Source organism: Melanerpes formicivorus, unplaced genomic scaffold (genome assembly GCF_026170545.1).
Source record: "Melanerpes formicivorus ecotype bairdi unplaced genomic scaffold, bMelFor1.0.p_v2 SCAF_29, whole genome shotgun sequence".
Taxonomy (NCBI): domain Eukaryota; kingdom Metazoa; phylum Chordata; class Aves; order Piciformes; family Picidae; genus Melanerpes; species Melanerpes formicivorus.
In genome coordinates, this window is record NW_027142381.1 from 10,109,349 (window position 1) to 10,127,450 (window position 18,102).

At 48.5% G+C, this 18,102-nt stretch overlaps 1 long non-coding RNA gene across 2 annotated transcripts in view; it reads right to left on the bottom strand.

Moving 5' to 3' along the window:
- Positions 1 to 4,824: 4,824 nt before the first annotated feature.
- Positions 4,825 to 18,102, bottom strand: part of LOC137449442 (uncharacterized) — a 32,539-nt gene continuing 19,261 nt past the window's right edge. For both annotated transcript variants that reach the window (XR_010989386.1, XR_010989385.1), the window contains exons 7-8: positions 17,072 to 17,316; positions 4,825 to 6,745 (exon numbers count right to left, since the gene is read on the bottom strand). This is a non-coding gene — a long non-coding RNA (uncharacterized lncRNA). The remainder of the gene's footprint in view (positions 6,746 to 17,071; positions 17,317 to 18,102) is intronic.

The window sequence follows — 18,102 nt, forward strand, 5'->3', positions numbered from 1 at the left end:
GAGAGCAATGAGGTCCCCCTTCAGCCTCCTCATCTCCAGGCTAAACACCCCCAGCTCCCTCAGTGCCTCATAAGACTTGTGCTCTAGGCCCCTCACCAGTTTTGTTGTCCTTGTTGTGGAGCAGTGCTGGGGAAAAAAATAATCACTCTTTTGGTTCTCTTTTCCCTCAGCTCTGCCCAGAAGCCTCTCGAGCTTGAAGGAAGACCCCAAATAGGCACAAATCCCCACTCCTCCACCCCCCTTCTAGTCCCTGCTGCCTCTTGAGTAGCTCCTGGGACTTTTCAAGTGGGTTCATCCTCAAAAGCTCTTCTGGACCTGAGCTGATAAGACAGAGGTAAGAAAGGGAAGGTTTGGGGCACAGTAGCAGGCTGGCACAGGTGAGCAGCAGGACACACAGCTCCTCTTCAGGTTGGTTTCACATATGCTTCTAGGCTCCTGTTGTGTTCTGCAGCAGACCAGGCAGCTTTCCTAAAGCCAAGACAGAAGATTCAGGAGGCAAAGTTCTTTCTGTATCCCTGCCATCTGCTTACTCTAGGCAAGATAATGATGGGAGCTTTAAAGCTCTTTGGATGCCATATAAATGGGCATCAGGCAGCTGGGGAGAACCCAAGGGATGCTGTTTCCCCTCAGACACTTAATTGAGTTTTTGAAGAGCAGTTTTCTCCTGGCTGACCACTGGCCAGTCTGATGCACCATGTTTGATGGTAGCTGTGCACTTACCTACTTCAGGGATGCTTGAAGGTTTAATTAATCAAGAGTGCATGAATCAGAAGTCCTTCATTGAAACTCCTTGCAGAAAATTGCCCCAGCAGTGTTTGGGTTGATCTTGTGCTTGCTGGTTCCTCAGCCAGGCCAGGCTCCCTCAGGCTCATGTAGTGCTGGTTCCCTTCCTCTTGTCTCTGAACTGTGCTTCCTTCAGGTAACTTCACCTCAGGAATCACTTTCTCTTGTTCCTTGAAGTACCTTCAGCCCTTCTGCCAGCTCACAGCCAAGCAGTTCAAGCCAAGGCATCCTCACAAGTAGCTCAGGTACACGGAGTCACCATCCCAGTGCTCCACCAGGTATGTGCGTGCTCCACACTCATCACTGTTACTCCAGATCAGGCTTCTCAGCTGTGTTATGTCCAACCTTTCCTGCCACTGCAGAAACTGCTTCTTTTGGCTCTCCCTGGCCTCTGATTTACAATAATTCCTCATAAAGCTGCTGTCAGTTTTCTTTTCCCTTTATTGGAACAGCTTCCAATGCTTTAATCCTTAAACTCCTAACTTCTCCTAACTATTTCTCTACTTCAGCTCCAGATTAAAACACACACTGGCCTCTTGGTGCCTTCCTCTGTACCACCAGCTTTCATTTCTGGAGAGCTTCCTCCAGACATGAGGCTGGCAGGAGCCTCTCCATTATTGGCTTCCACAAGGTCCTCATTCACCTCAGCAGATTTCTCCTGCTTTTTGCTGATTGGGCTCAAAATCCTGACCAGGGCTTTGACATGGACCACATGCTTTCAGCATCTTTTAACACTCAATTCCTCCATCACCTCTGCTCAGTTTCCTTCAATATTTCTTCTTTATGCAAAAGGAGATTTATCTCTCACCCCAGCATCTGCCCTGCCGCCCACCTCAACACAAAGGCAACACTCTCAGGGATTTATTTTTTTCACTCTTTTTTTCTTGCTCAATGTCTATCAATAACTCTCAGCAGCTTTTAGAGTCTTTCCATTGCTGATCTATTATTCCTTTGGCCCATGCAACATTTCATATTATTTATTACAACCATTTCACAGCCCTTCCTTCATTTCCCACCACGGCTCATCTTGTCACTTGCTCCTTGCTTCACTCTGAATTTGTGGTTTGGGGACCTAGTGTTGCCACATCTTTCTTTCTCCATGCAGGCAGAGCTGCAGGAGCTCCCAGGTAGGCAACCAACCATTTGATGTGGGAGAATTCAACGGGTGGCAAAACTCAGATGACTTTGATTCCACAAGGATATGGCAGACGAGAGGGGAGGCAGCAACACCTGGTGCTGGCTTGTGACTGTCAGCAGCCATTCTGTATCACTCTGTAAGGTCATGTGTTGCCCTTTGGATGCCTACCCTCACGTGTTCTCCACTTCCTTCTGGTTTGTTCTGATTTTTAAACAATGTTTTGCTTGCTTTTCCCAAGAAAAATTCTCTATTCCCTTTCCTAAAGCTGTTTACTTTTTCAAGACAACTGTCACAGATTGTGCTTGCTACCTCCAGCAAGCATAAAGTACCACCCAGCATGAAACCAGAACCACGAGTTTTAGTTCAGATACAGAAGACACTGAGTGGGTCCAAAACTCTGTGAACCCTCCTGGCTAGCACTCTCATCCATCTCAGCAGAGATACATGAGGAGAAGGTTTAGCTCTGTGGAATTTTGATGACATACCCAAATAATTACCTACCCAAAACATTTCAGCCTGGAGAAGAGAAGGCTGCAGGGAGACTTTAGAGCAGCCTTCCAGTATTTGCAGGGGGCTACAGGAGGGCTGGAGAGGGGCTTTTTACAAAGGCACAGCGTGACAGCACAAAGGGTGATGGCTTCAAACTGGGAGAAGCTCCATTTGGGTTAGATGTTTAGGAGGAAATTCTTCCCCATGAGGGTGACAAGGCACTGGAACAGGGTACTCAGAGAAGTAGAAGCTCCAAACATGGAAGTGTTCAAGGACAGGTTGGGATGGGGCCTTGAGCAACCTGGTCCAGTGGGAAGAGTTCCTGCCCATGGCAGGGGGTTGGAACTGGATGATCTTTAAGGTCTCTTCCCTTCTGTGAGCTCATTCATTTTACCAGCAAATTGCCCTCATCTCAGGTAAAACCTCCCTCACTCAATAACTAATTTCAGTTATATTTTTGTAGCTGAAACTTTCTTATTGTCTCCTATCCCCACGTGAACTGCTTCACAGCTTACATCTAGGTTTTAACAGCTGTGACCACCTGAACTACAAAAGTCAGCTCTACAAAGTCACAGCCCTGAGGGTCAAAGCAGAACCCCCTTCTTTATAGGGAGACATTTAACTATCACCCAACTCCTGCCCATTTTGTGTGTCACCATTACTAACAGGTTTCTCCAGCCATCCCTGCTTCTGTGCACTCAGCTTTGGAGGGTGAGCAGCACCACCTTGGACACTTTGTGGGACAAGGGAACCAATAAAAAGACATTCATGAAAATGACCATTTCAAGGGAGATAAAATATCATTATGTGAAATGGATTTGCTGGCACTCCTCACCAAATTTAGCACCTATTAAATTATAGATGCCATTATTCCTCTTACACAGGAAAGTCTGAAACTTTCCCTCTAAGACAGATTTTATTGTTTTAAGTAGGGGCTTTAATTTTTTTTTTTCCCTTGTGATAAATTTCCACACATGAATGTTCTTGGAGATCATAGATCCATGGAATGGTTTGAGCTGGAATGGACCTTAAAGATCATCCAGTTTCAACTCTCTGCCATGGGCAGGAACACCTCCACTAGCCCAGGTTGCTCAAGGTTTCATCCAGCCTGGCCTTGAACAGCTCCAGGGAGGAGGCATCCACAGCCTCCCTGGGCAACCTGCTCCAGTCTCTGCCCACCCTCACTGCAAAGAACTTCTTCCTCATCTCCAGTCTAAATCCCACCTCTTCTAGCTCAAATCCATTGCCTCTCATCCTGTCACTGGTACTGGAAGGCTGCTCTAAGGTGTCCCTGGAGCCTTTCCTCCAGGCTGAACAGCCCCAACAGCTTCTACTAATAATTCCATTAATCAAACAGGACAATTCTTCCCTTTTCTCATAGCACAGGAGCACTTCCCTCCCCGAGAGCTATGGCTTGATTTTGCTAACAGGACAGACAACCTGATCTTAACCAAGTGTTTTTATGTGCAGAGTTACTGCTACATTTCCCAAGACTGACCCATCTAAATCCTCTCCCCAAGCTTTCCTCCTACATCTTCTGAGCTCTGCCTCCTTATTGGCTTTGGCCAGTGTACCATTGAAGATGGTTAGCACAGCCTGGCCTGTTTGGAGCTGTAAGAATCATTGGAGGGTTTATTTCCTTTCACTGAGTGAGCACTCTGGGAAGACTGGAGGCTGCAGGAGCATTCAGCAAATCTGTAATCAAATTTCCCATGTCTGGGTGGGCTGAGTGCAAGAGGCCAAACCAATTAAACAGAACATCAGCACGCTGAGGGAGTCAAGTGTCTGAAGGAAGCTGCCTGGAGAAAGAGGAAGGGGTTGGAGAAGTGCCTGGTGAAGGAAGGAGACCCGACCTTGCAGGACGAAGCTGAAGTGTGCTCCTAGGAACAGTTTGTGTGGATGCCTGGAGGGAACCCACGCTGCAGATTCCCAGTGGATGCTGCTAGACGTCCAGGAGGCAAACAGGGAGGAGAAACTCAGGAGGGCTGTTCCTGTTTGATCTCCCAGCATGGAGAAAGAGTGAATGCACCTCTGCAAACAATTTTATTTTACTCTTCCTTTTTAACATTACAAAACTTTGAAACACCTGCAGTGGGAAACAAAAGGTTAATTAAAAAGAGCCCCCAGTCTTTGCACTAAACTGATTGCTGGGACTTCTGCCAGCCTGGGAAGGTTAAAGAGCTCAAGCATGCGTGGGCTGCGGGGGGAATGGCTAAAATTTACAGCTGGCTCCCTGGAAAGTCACAGTTCAGCTGTTCTGCAGAGCAGGTGCTCATGGGAGCAGGCCTGTCCCTCTCAAAGCCTCAAGATTGATGAAGCCTTCGCTCGCACCAACTGTAAATATACAACCAGCCTTGTCAGGCCAGGTTTGTAACATCACTTGCTGACAGCAAGGATTTTTTTTAACCTCCTAAACACACACACGCTACCCCACACAGCCTCTCACACAGCAGCACCACCAAGACACAAAGCTTGTGCAGGAAACACAGAAAATCCAATAAATAAAGCGTGGGAGAGGCATTTATGTTTTTCCCTGCCCAGAGAGGCAGTAGATGGAGGACATGCACAGGGCGATTTCATCTTGTCCTTCAGGAAACAAGCAACATCTTCCTTGGGCTGCACAGTTTATGGCCAAGTCCTGCGAGGCAGCTCAGGCACTTCAGCAGCAGAGCCAGCACGGGAGCCTGGCCAGCTGAAATCAGCAGAGCTGTGTGCTGCCAGCCACCCCTCCGTGGAGATGGAGAACAAGAGATCAGAAGAGACGATACAGCTAACACAATCATCTCACCCTGCCCTGGTGCCTGCTAGCTGAGGACTTCATGTGCTACAGAGAGGAATTACTTACCCCTTGCAGCCACCCTTCAAGAAGTTTGACATGCCTGTGTTTAGATTTTCAGAGAGGGCTTTGGAGAATCCCTCCCTGGGGGAAGCCTGTGGGGTGAGCAGGTCTCCCTGGTGAACCAGAGAGCAGCACAGCAAACCAATGGGATGAGTACCTGGGGCCCCATCATCTCCCTTTCTGCTTTTACCAACAGGTATGATACAAACCCAAGAAGTCCTCTCCCACAGTCGATGGGTCAGTGTCCTGAAGGCACCATGCTGGAGGGGAGTCCTCAGAGTGTGTTCTCACCAGGAGAAAACTGTCCATCAGGATTAGCTTAAGATGGATGCTTTGCACCTGGATAATTGGCAAAAGCCTGGACAACACCCTGCAGGCACAGCCCTTGGAGCTGCCTGCAGGGTTTGAGGGCAGGCACAAACTATGCTGGAGCAATGCACAGCAGAGACAGCAGCAGGGAAGAGGTGGCTGCTGCTCCTCGGAGGAAATTCTTTCCACTAATAGCATTGAAGAGTCACAGGCAAATCTAGCAGGAAAGAATAGCATTGGCAGGGCCTCCCCAAGGCCCATGGAAGCCAGACAGACTGAATTCACTCCTGACTCCAGTGACTGAACTCCTTGGATGATTGGAAGCAGAATTAATATTCTTGCTGGAGTTTATTGTCCTGCCCCAGAATTCATTTTTAGCATTGCAGTCAGTTTAAGTAAAATAATTCTGCATCATCCTCAGCCCATTTCTTTCTGATGGAACTCCTTCTGTGTTGTCTATTCTCTAAGGCAGAGCTTCAGGCTAATAGAAAATGTTTAGCCTAATTTTCTGAAGTTTGATGTCCCCCTTGCAGTGTGGGGGCACTAGAACCCCTCAAAACCTTAGCCTGGATAACAATCAGGCTTTCTGGGGGAGAGGGTGTGGGGTGGTTTGCTTTTGCTTTTTGCTCCACTGCTTTTATTTTACTACTTTCTTCTGCTTGTTGTTAATAGATTAGCACAAGAGTGCTGCTCCCCAGGGCTCAGTGATATATCCCCTGTGCTCTTCCACACACAAAGAAGAACCCCAGGCCTCAGTTAATTTCCTGAAATGTTCTAGCAGCCCTTTGGTTCTCTCTTCCCACAAGAGCTTTCTGCTGTCTACATGCAGCACCAGCAGACCCAGCCTCTCTGGGATAAAACTCATCTGCATTTTCTGCCAGATATTAAAGGCCACTCCTATGAAAAAAATCATGCAACCCAGAGCCTGCAAACTGCCAGCTGCTTCCTTTTGCTCTGCAGGTCCTGGACTGACCTGGCTGATTGCCTTGCCAGCACTCAGTACTGGGCACTGGCACTGTCCTTGCTGCTGTGCTTACCCAGGGCTGCTCACAGCAGGACTCCCCTCCCTGGTCCCTCACACCGTGGCTCACAAACTGTAAGAGGCACAGGCCCATCCCTTCTGGTTTCAGCAGCAGGCAAGGAGCAGCCCTGATGAACAGGCCAGGGACTGGGAACGTTTCCAGAAGCTGTAAGGGGAAAAAGAGGAGTAATTTATTGCAGGTGCTAAAAATACATCATATACCTGTGAGTACAGGTGACCATCGCCTGCTCAAACATCTGCTGCTGTCCTTGGAGGCAAAAAGACCACGAAGGTCTCTTTCTAGTGTAGTGAACAGCAAAGTCCTCCCCGAGTTTGGGAGGGGCAGACATTGATGTGTGCCCATAATTTACTTCACAGCAGAGCTGGATTGAAACACAATTAAATTTGCTCAGTGAAATTACATTCAGGTCTTCCATCAGATCCAAAATGGTTAAAGCAGTTTTTCCTACCAGCTTCATTATTACCCTTCAAACAGCATTATCCTTCTCCTCCACTTTTATTTTGCTTATCCCTTCATTAAACTTCACCTGCTGAGGTTTCAAATCCGCAGCTATTTGCCTGTCCCTGCCTCATCTCTGCTCCCCCCGTGTCTCCTTGGCTCCCTTTGGCACTCTGCAGCCAGGAGAGGCTGGGAGTCTGCCTCTGGAGCATCACACATAGGTGGGGTTTGGGGGGGACCTCTGGAGATCATTGAGTCCAACCCCACCCTGCCCAAGCAGGGTCACCTAGAGAAGCTCACACAGGAACATGTCCAGGCAGGCTTTGAGTGTCTCCCGGGATGGAGACTCCACCACCTCTCTGAGCAGCTTGTCCCAGGGCTCCAGCATTCTTACATTAAAGAGCTTCCTCCTCATGTTTAGGTGGAACCTCTTCTGTTCCAATCTGTGCCTGTTACCCCTTGTCCTGGCACTGGGCACCACTGAACAAAGCCTGGTGTCATCCTCCTGACATCCACCCTTTGAGTATTGATCAGTATTGGTCAGATCCCACTCAAGCTGCTCTTCTCCAGACTAAACAGCCCCAATTCTCTCAGCCCTTCCTCATCACAGAGCTGTTCCACTCCCCTCAGCATCTGTGTAGCCTTTTGCTGCACCCATTTCAGCAAAAATGCCCTTCCTGGACTGGGGAGCCCAGAACTGGATGCAGTACTCCAGATGTGGCCTCACCAGGGCAGGGTAGAGGGGGAGGAGAACAGTCAGAGGTTTGTATAAAATGCTCAATAGTATCAGGACTGCCCCAGAAGGGTCCTGCTCTTCACATTGCTCTGGGGTGGAGCTGTCCTTACTTGCTCCAGGTTGAACACAGTGTCACAGCTCCTCCGAGTTTCTAGGAGGTTTTCAACCAGCCACATCCCCAGCTACCTTCTCAGGAGCCTAAATTAATCAAGGTTTTTAAAAGCCCTATTAAGGGCTGCTCCAGTTTTGTTCTGTGGAGGATCAGACCAAACAGGCTGCTTTCTTTTACTCATTGTGTGGCCAAGATGTTACAAGGCGGTTAACAAAGGCATCATCTCCTAAGCCCTCCCTCACCTAACTCCCTCTTCAGAGACTGAAGCTCTGCTCACTCAGCCCCTGTCCCCCCAGCCCAGCCCAACACAGCACCTGACAAACTTCTGCAGCTGAGAGCATCTGATTATTTTTATGGAAATTTGCTCCAAGTTCAGAAGTGGATCAATGGCAATTTCTTGAGCTGGCTCCATTTTGAGAGCCAAAATTGACTTTCTGGAGAAGCTGCTTGATTTCCAGCTATCCCCCACCAGAACAGAGATTATTGTGTAGGGCAGGGTGATACAATTCAGCTCCAAATAGGTTCTGAGCCTATTAGACCCCAATATAAAACTCCCCCAGGCTCCAAGGAGAACAGAAAAGCTCCCTACTACTCTCTGCCTTCTCAACCCTTACACCAGAGGGAGAAGGGAGGTGTGGATTTACACTGCTAATGCTGCACACACCACACAGGTATAAATGGCAGCTCAGGACAGAAGGCAGCAGAGGCTTATTTTGAGCAATTTCCTTCAGCTGTTCCTCTCCTGAGCTCCCCAGTTTGCCCAATTTCCATTACCCAGCCCTGCCACTTCTTTGCTTTCTATGTTGTCTTGCTGCCTGCCCATCTCTCTCCTCATTTTCTTTTTTTTCTTACATTTGAAAGCACTTTTACTCTACTTCAAAAGCCCTGTATGTGTTCTGTTTCCCTCTCCTCCTTCACCTGCTAGACCTCTGCATCTAGCTGGGACCACAAGACCAGCACCCTTCCAGTGCTCCCTCCTCATCTCCTTCCTGCCAGAGCAGCCCAGCCTGGTACACTTACATTTCATGGCCTGCCTGCAGCTCACCAAGGGACCTCAGGTGCCTTCTTGGCTGCCCGGTGTCCCTGAGGGCAGAGCATGGTGGTAGATGCAGGCACTGCAAGGTTATTCTGCTCCACAGCAAGGCTGCCCATGCCCATCCTGTGCTCTCGGAAAAGCAGGGCAACATTTTCCATCTGCCTTTGATGGGGAAATTCAGACTTTGTCTTCTACAGTTGGGCCTTTCTTTGGAGCAGGATGTGCCTACAGAAGCTGTGCTGCAGGAGAGCTTTGGGTATGTTTGCTAGAGTCCAGCAGAGAGTCTGGAGAACAGGGCTGGGGAGAGGGAGCTGGGGGTGTTCAGTCTGGAGAAGAGGAGGCTGAGGGGAGACCTCATTGCTCTCTACAGATCCCTGAGAGGAGGCTGCAGTGAGCTGGGGTTGGTCTCTTCTCCCTAGTCTCAGGTGATAGGAGGAGAGGAAATGGCCTGAAGTTGTGCCAGGGGAGGCTTAGGTTGGAGATGAGGAAAAATTTCTTTGCACTGGCACAGGCTGCCCAGGGAGGTGGTGGAGTCCCCACCCCTGGAGGCGTTCCAGAAACCTGTGGCCATGGCACCTGAGGACAAGGTTTAGTGGCCATGGTGGTGTTGGGTTGCTGGTTGGACTGGATGACCTTAGAGGCCTTTTCCAACCCAAACCATTCTGGGATTCAGCAAACACTTACCTGAATTACAACTTTTCCACTCCATCCTATAACTCAGTCCCTCTCAGTAGTGCCCAGTGCCTATAATGAGCACAACCCCTGTAGTCTTTCACTTATCAGTTAAAATCATCTTGGGGGCACCAAGGGTGTCAAAGATTTAGGCAATCAATGCAAATTCCTGGCTTCAGGTTAGCACAGAGCAGAGCCTTCTGTGAGGCCTCCATAAAGAGTCTTTTAATTTAGCTCTAATAGGGAGGTTATTGTATATTAAATAAATACTAATTGATTATTTAATATATATGCATTGAGGGTTAACTACTATGTAATGAGCTCCTCTCCATTAGTGGAGCTGCTGAACATCAATTAATAGGGGCGTTACAGTCAATGGGTGTTTAACATGCCCTAACTTCCCTGGTCAGACTGGATGGGTCAGCACTCCCGGAGTGGCCAAGGCCAACAGGTTCTTCTAAAACTGGGAAAAAATATTTGGTGCAAGATTTACAACAGGCCAGAAAGTTGTGAACCTATTAAAAGCTCAGCAAGACAGCTGCACAGAACTGGGCTCTGCAGGGTCTGTCTGATGCCAAGAGTTGCAGGTAACAGAGGCCTCTGGAAACAGAATCACAGAATGGGTTGGGTTGGAAGGGAACCTTCAAGATCATCCAGTTCCAGTCCCCTGCCACGGGCAGAGACACCCCCTCAGCCCAGATTGCTCAAGGTCCCATCTAACCAGACCTTGAACACCTCCAGAGAGGGGACAACCCCAGCCTCCCTGGGAGTCCTGACCCAGTGTCTCACACCCTCACTGTCAGGAATTTTGATTCTAATATCCAGCTGGAATGGGTGAGAGGAGCCATGCTCCCTTCCCTTCCGTGGGACTTGGGATTTTTTCCTAGAGAGCTCCCCAGAAAATGCTCTGCAACCTCTCAGAGCTTTGTGATGTGTCCTTACTCAGAACATTAAGCAGTCTATGGCACAGAGCTGGACTTGGCCCCTCTGTGATCCTGGTTTGCCTGTCCAGTTGCACTTAGATACACACCAGGAATGGGATGTGCAATGCCCCATTTGGAAATAACCACAAGATAAAAGATGAGGGACAAGGTTTTTCAAGGATGACCAGAGGATTTGGACACACACCTTCCATTTGTTTTAATAAGCAACATGTCTCTAAATCTCCCAACTGCCTTTTTAAGTATCTAACAGCTATGGCTTTATTCCCTTTGCCTCCCCTCCCCAAACACACACAAATAAATCATGTGAAAGCTGTTTGTGGTGTACACCAGGGAGAAAACAAGGAAGTTTCTAATGAAAGGCATGATCATAACACATTTACAACCATTATCTAGCACTATTTCTTCTCTGATTTCATTACTGGCAGCTTTCAGCCAGTTGCCACGATGTGGCAGAGCTTAGCCAAAAATTCAGGCTGGCAAACAAGGTACCTGTGTGCGTGGGACCTTTCCCCACCTGAGCATCCTTTAAAAGTCTGCCCTCTCTTGAGCCCTCTCTGGACCTCTGCACACCAGCAGGTCACCCCAGAAGGTAAATGCTCCCTGGCAGTATTGCAATGTTTCTAATCAGCAGGGCTGGGTGCAGGATGATGGATTCCCATTGCAGTGGTCTCACTGCAGTATGCAACAGGACTCATTAAAGGCAGCTCCATCACTTTGCCGTTTTGGAGAGCAGCTCATCTTACCCACACAGAAACACCAGTGGGCTAAGCAACACCAACATCACAGCCTAAAGCCTCCTCTGGACAAGGTCCTCATCTTCCACACCTGCTTAGTAGAGAACAAGTCTTATGAGGAGCATCTGAGGGAACTGAGGTGGTTGAGCCTGAAGAAGGCTGAGGGGAGACTCTCATTGCTCTCTCAGCTCCCTGAAAGGAGGTTGGAGCCAGGTGGGGGTTGGGCTCTTCTCCCTGGTGACAGAAGAAGAGGAATCGGCCTGGAATTGTGCCAGGGGAGGGTTAGGTTGGAGATGAAGGAAAATTTCTTTGCTGCAAGAGTGGTCAGGGATTGGCACAGGCTGCCCAGGGAGGTGGTGGAGTCCCCATCCCTGGAGATGTTCCAGAAACCTGTGGCCACAGCACTTTTGGACGTGGTTTGATGGCCATGGTGGTGTTTGGTCAATGGTTGGACTGGATGCTCTTAGAGAGCTTTTCCAACCCAAACAATTCTCTGATTAGTAGGCTTTGTGAAACCTGTCATATTTGAAGCAACAAAAGACTCTCTGCAGAGCAGAGGAAAGCTTGGAAATGCCTCCCCTGACTGCATCTGTGTAGCACAAAGACAATGGAGCTTAAAGCATCATTGCAGCTCTCAGGGAGTGTTAAGCTGCAGATAATAAAGATGAAGAAAGAACAAAGAGGAGTATGTGGCCAGATCATGGTTTGAAGTCTACAGTCTGATTTATGTCATCTGAGGATCTGGCCCAGTTAGATCTAATTTTAACACCCTTGACAAATTCCCTTTAACAGCAAACTGTCGAAAGGGAATCTTTTCTCCGCCCCTCATCCTTCCATCTCCGCGAGTTGCTCCCTGTGACAACACACTTCTCCAGCAGTAATTGGCAGTATCATTCTATTATCACCTATTTTTAAGGCCTGAGGATTTCATTCCTTGCAATTTTCCTGTTGTACAAATTCTTGTCTATTAGTTTAACACGGTGCATGTGCACGCATCCGTGCCGGTGTGTCCGGGGAGGCAGCCAGCGCTGCCGGCTGGAAAGGGCATTGTCTTACAAAAACATCGTCTTAAGGAAGCAAAAGAGCTAATTGCTGGCGCCGGGTAGTTGTGACTTGCAGTAGGAGGTGCCTCTGGCTTCCCCAGCAAACAGGCTCAGTTCCCCACATAAGCATTTGAAACGGATGATGATCCTAATGAACTTCACAGCATCACCGCCCAAGGACGGCAGAGACTCGGCGCCGTCCTGCTCTCCGCAGCAGCAGCTCCTCGGGAAGCAGCCTGGCCCTGCTTTGAGCAGTAATGGTTTTTAAAAGTGTCTTAGCACACAAAGGCAGAATCTTTCTTGAAACAGGGTGGAATTGGTTGGTGATTATCACTGAAAAGCTGGCAGCCACCAGCTAACCTTCTAACAATGAAATATGGGAATTTACCTTCATGCTTCAATGCTTGCTATTCAGCTGTCTACCAGGGTCTAAATCAATGATTCTACACCCTCCACTCAAGGTTTCGCTTTCAAATGCTGCAGATATGACCTTAAGTTCATCATCTAAACAATGCAGTTCATGTTTAATTTCATTAATCTAAGATCTTCCATAAAATTGCAATATGGCACCATACCTTTCAAGTACCTTCATTAAAATCCACATTATTTCTAAATCCTGTGCATATCTATGAGGTCATACAGTGGTTTATTAAAATGGATTTTTGATAGGCTCAGCTTTTCTGTCACCAATTTCCATAAGGTGGTTTACAGTAAAAAATAAAACAAGAAACCCTCTCCTTCAGGGATGAGCACCAGTTCTGCACCTTCCCTCTTCCCTAATTTTTAGCCTTTTTCCAGGGATTTTACACTCAAATGGGGGAGGAAAAAAAAGTATCAAGCCCCTGTTTAATAATTAGTAACCTCCTTGTTTCTGTATTTTCTGCCGTTGGCTGTGCCTGGTGCTCCCTTGCCAGACGGCTCAAGCCACTCACACCCAGGGGACACAATTCCCAAGGTCTGCCTGCAGACCTCTACAAGGTACCGTGGCCTCAGGCTGGGATGGTTTTCTCTCTTCTTCGAAAAATAAACTCCCAAAAGCTGATTTTTCTACTGCAACCCTTGCCTTATCTCTTGCCTGTGTCACACATTGCTTGGTGTAACACTTTGGAAGGTCAGCGAGAAGCAGGGACCTCATGATAGCAGATACTGAGAGGACAAAAGACGGATCCTGACTCCCCCCCTCGCTCAGCACTTCCCACCCATTTAGACTAAACGTATTCAAGGGAGAGAAATTCCCTCTTTATTTTGTGCTCTCAGCAAGCAAACACGATCTGCGGCAAAGTTCTTACATAATTCAGGCTTATGTGCATGATAATAATAATGGCAGGAATGCAAAATAAACAGATTAATCATCTTCCTAATAGGAGATCTGCCTCCAGTGCCCTCATCCTGCAAAGCCCTCGTGTGCTGCTGCCTTCCCGTACCCCAGACACCTTCAGAATCCAGACCTTCCTCCAGGCCATTGGTGCTGAGAGGATTATTCCCAGGCTCAGGGAATAGATTCATCCTGCTGATCCCTGAGCTTACCTGAGCCGTGCTTGACTCTGGGCGTTCGCAGAGCCCCCCAGCACTGCTTAAATAAACAGCATCACAGCAGGGAAGGAGGGAGGGAGGTTTGGGCTCCCTTGGGAAGCATCTCGGAGGTGGGGCAGATTCCCTCAGCCTTGCAGAGTTGTTATGGATTCTGCCTCTTTATTAGCACTGCTTTGTTCCCTCTCTGTAACACAAGCAAAACAAAGCGCTGCACTCCGCCGTTTATCGCAGAGCCACCAAAATCCACTCCCATAAGAGATCAAAGCAACAACAACTTCCTTAAGACGGGGGTGGTCGATGTGTCTCCCTGTGAACCAGGGAGCAAAAAAACCAGAAAACACCGGGAGTAAAAACCCTCTGGAGCATGGCAGAGCCTGGGGAATACCTGCCCTGGTTGAGAACGACAGGAGTACACCAGCAGGCAGCCTGGCTGGGTGCAGAGCTGCCCAAGATGCTGCTTTGAAACACTCAGTAACTCAAACTTTAGCTTTGCTCCCTACCCACACCTGGAGGTGAACCAGCAGAGTGGTTCCTGCCTTCCCACTCCCAGCAGTCCCAGGGTGTGCCAGACTCAGTGGGACACCTTGGGAATGCAGGTGACAATCCCAGCCTCCCACCTTGTCCCCAGGCTGGTTTCCATCAGTGAAGTCTGTGAGTTTGGAGCCTGCTGAAGCCACCAGAAGCTTTTGCTGTGTGCATGGGCTAAGCTTTGACCTCATACTTTAATTAACTGCAAGTGAGGCTGCATTGGAGCAAACGCTGCTCCCTCCTTAATTAAACTTGCTGCTGAGACCCAAGTTCAGCGACCCAAGTTCAGCACCTGCTCGATCGATCTCTTCTGGAAGAAAACCCACCCCTTATGTCAGTGCTAAACAAAAACAGATCCTGGCAAAACCTAAGGTAAACATTCCAGTCTTTAGATGCTAAAGCTAAAGGGGACATTGGTGTCCCCGGTGTAAGAAGGACAAGGAACTGCTGGAGCAGAGCCAGAGCAGGCCACGAGGATGACCAGAGGCTGGACCACCTCCCCTATGGGGACAGGCTGGGAGAGTTGGGGCTGTTCAGCCTGCAGAAGAGAAGGCTCCAGGGAGATCCTAGAGCAGCCTTCCAGTACCTAAAGGGGCTCCAGAAGAGATGAGAAGGGACTTCTGACAAGGGCTGGGAGTGACAGGACAAGGGACAATGGCTTTGAGATGGGAGAGGGGAGATTGAGACTGGAGATGAGGAAGAAATTCATGAGGGTGAGGGTGGGGAAGACACTGGAACAGGTTGGCCAGGGAGGCTGTGGATGTCTCCTCCCTGTAGGTGTTCAAGGCCAGGTTGGATGAGGCCTTGAGCAACCTGGGCTGGTGGGAGGTGTCCCTGCCCATGGCAGGGGGTTGAAGTGGATGATCTGGAAGGTCCCTTCCAACCCAACCCATTCTATGCATCTATGAAAGAAAAACAGCATCCCACAATGCTTCCTTCTTATAAGCAAAATACTCAGCAGCCTGAAGCTGTGCCATGCTCCTGCCCTCATCCCCTGCACTGTTTTACTGAGGCTCCATCAGAAGACACTGAGATGCTGCTATTGATATGTTGGTTGTGACAAACCTTCCACAGTTAATATTGGTTGATGACTTCAACCTAGCCTTCCTTCATCCTTCCATAAAAGCCTGCCCTGGCTGCAGTGCTGCTGCTGGCACAGCATTGCTCTGAGGAAGCAATTACAGCGAGCAAGGGGAGCTACAGACAGGACACACAAATGAATGGAGAGGAAGGGGCACAGGGAAACAAGAAATGTCTTCATCACTTTGCAAGCTTCAAATTGGAAAAACAGGGATCAATACAGCAGAACTTCATTTAATGGTGTGAAAAACAATCCACCCTGAGACAGGCAGGAATCACTTATGGCAAAACAAACAGAACCAATTAGTGCCAGGCGGGGAGCGACTCCCGGAGCCATCGCCCCAGCAGCACACCCCAGACGTGGCAGCGAGGGCTGAAGCCACCAAGGGATGTTTGACAGGCTGAGAGAGGTGGGGCTGTTCAGACTGGAGAAGAGAAAACTCCAGGGAGACCTTAGAGCTGCATTTCAGTATCTGAAGGGGGCCACAGGAAGGCTGGAGAGGGACAGTTTCTAAGGGTGCGTACCGACAGGAGAAGAGGCAATGGTTTGAAACTAGAGCAGGGCAGATTTAGATTGGGCACTGGGAGGAAGCTCTTTAACATGAGGCTGATGAAACACTAGAAAGTTTCCCAGGTTTCTGGTAAAGGTTCCATCCCTAGAGACATCCAAGGTCAGGCTTGGTGGGGTTCTGATCAACCTAATCAGGTTGGGGATGTCCCTGCTTACTACAAGGGTTTTGGAGCAGATGACCTTTAGTGGTCCCTTCCAACCAGAGAATTCTATGATCCTGTTTTATGGAGGTATTCAAGCACTGTGTGGACATTGCACTATGGGGCAGGGTGTAGTGGCTGTGGTGCTCTTAGGATGATGGTTGGACTCAATCTAGAGGGCTCTTCCAACCAAACCAGTTCTGTGATTCCATGACTTATAAGGCAGTAAATGAGTGTATCCTCCTTCCCCTTGTCAGTCACAACCACTTCTTGTGCTACCAAGTCACGGGGCTGCTGGTTTAAAAAGTGCCTCAAGATGCCAAGTGGACATCAGACCTAAAGCTCAAATCTAACTGTGCACTTATATTTATCTTTAGAGAAAAAAAAAAGAATCCACCCCAAAACATGTGGCCAGAGTCCCTGGATGCACCTACAGAGAACTGCCAGGAATGGCAACTTTTATCTTCCTTCCCCCTGCCCCCCTTCTGCCGAAACATTGGTTGTATTTCCTCCCTTTATTTATTGGAGTGCTAAATGGATTATTTCAGTGATAAATCAGTGCCTTTCATTACATTTTTTAAGGTGTTGTCACTGTTATGAAGTACAGTGTGCCATCAAAATTAAGCTCAGACTGCATTCCCACCTCTTTTATAGATAGAGAAATACTTGATGGATTTATTATTTTTTTTTCCAGCAGTCTAAGGACTTTGTGTCTTCCCTTCAAAGAACAACTGGCTGCCCAGGTTCACTGCAATTTTCCTCTGCAAGTGATGGAATTTTCCCACAGGTGACCTCCTAAATATCTCTGTTTTCAAACAGAGGGATGAGATTTCTTTTAGCCCAGCTACTCATGTGAATGCGAGGACTTGAAAATGGTTTCTGGCAGGGCTAGAGAAGAATTACCTGAAGGGTCTGGCTCCTCTCTCCACTTCTGGAGGTATAAATCAGGAGTCATTCCACCAAAGTCAGCACACAAACATTGCCTCCATGGCACCCAAGTGAGGCAGCCCTTTGGTTTTGAAGGAGATGCTGATTTCCAGGGTAATTTCTGGTTGACTTCATCTGAGCAAGAGTCCATTTTCCATATCCACTTTGCCCTGGGTGAGCACATGGAGCCCGTTTCTTTCTCCTTCCATTCTGTGGCTTCACTGCAAAAAGAAAAGGCTCCAGAGAGACCTTACAGCAGCCCTCAGGGAAGGAAGCTGGGTTGAGATTTTTCACAAGGGTTTGTAGTGATAGGACAATGGCAATGGATTGAAGCTTGAGGAAGGGAGATCGAGACTGGAGATTAGGAAGAAATTCTTTACAGTGGGGGTGGTGAGACACTGGCACAGGTTGCCCAGGGAGGCTGTGGCTGCCTCCTCCCTGGAAGTGTTCAAGGCCAGGCTGGATGAGGCCTTGAGCCATCTGGGCTGGTGGGAGGTGTCCCTGCCTGTGGCAGGAGGTTGCAATTGGATGATCTTTAAGGTCACTTCCAACCCAAACCTTTCTGTGATTCCAATTTTCAGTCACACAAGTTACATTCAGACCCCTGAGCTGTGGTCTCCTTCCCCACTCTGCTGCCCTGCAGCTGGTTTCAACAAGAGATAGCACTTCAGGAAAGAGATTTTCCTACATTTTCAAAGCAAGGAGGTATTCAGAGTTCCACCTCAGTGCCTTTCCTTCAAACTGACAATAAGGCTTTTGCCAGAATTTTTAGAACCCAGAATGTGCCGGAAGAAATGAATAAAAAATGTCTGAAAATCTATAGACCCCCTCCCAGCTGCGCTGTGCCTGCTCCTTCTTCCCACCCCCAATAAACTGGGAGCAATCCAAAGAAATTAGTGACATTACCCTCCAGCAGCCTGCTGCCACTTCTGCTCCAATCTTTGGGAAAGTGGCTGCAAATCTGTGTCTGTGCCTGCCTGGTGCTGCAGAAGTCATTTGAGCAAAGT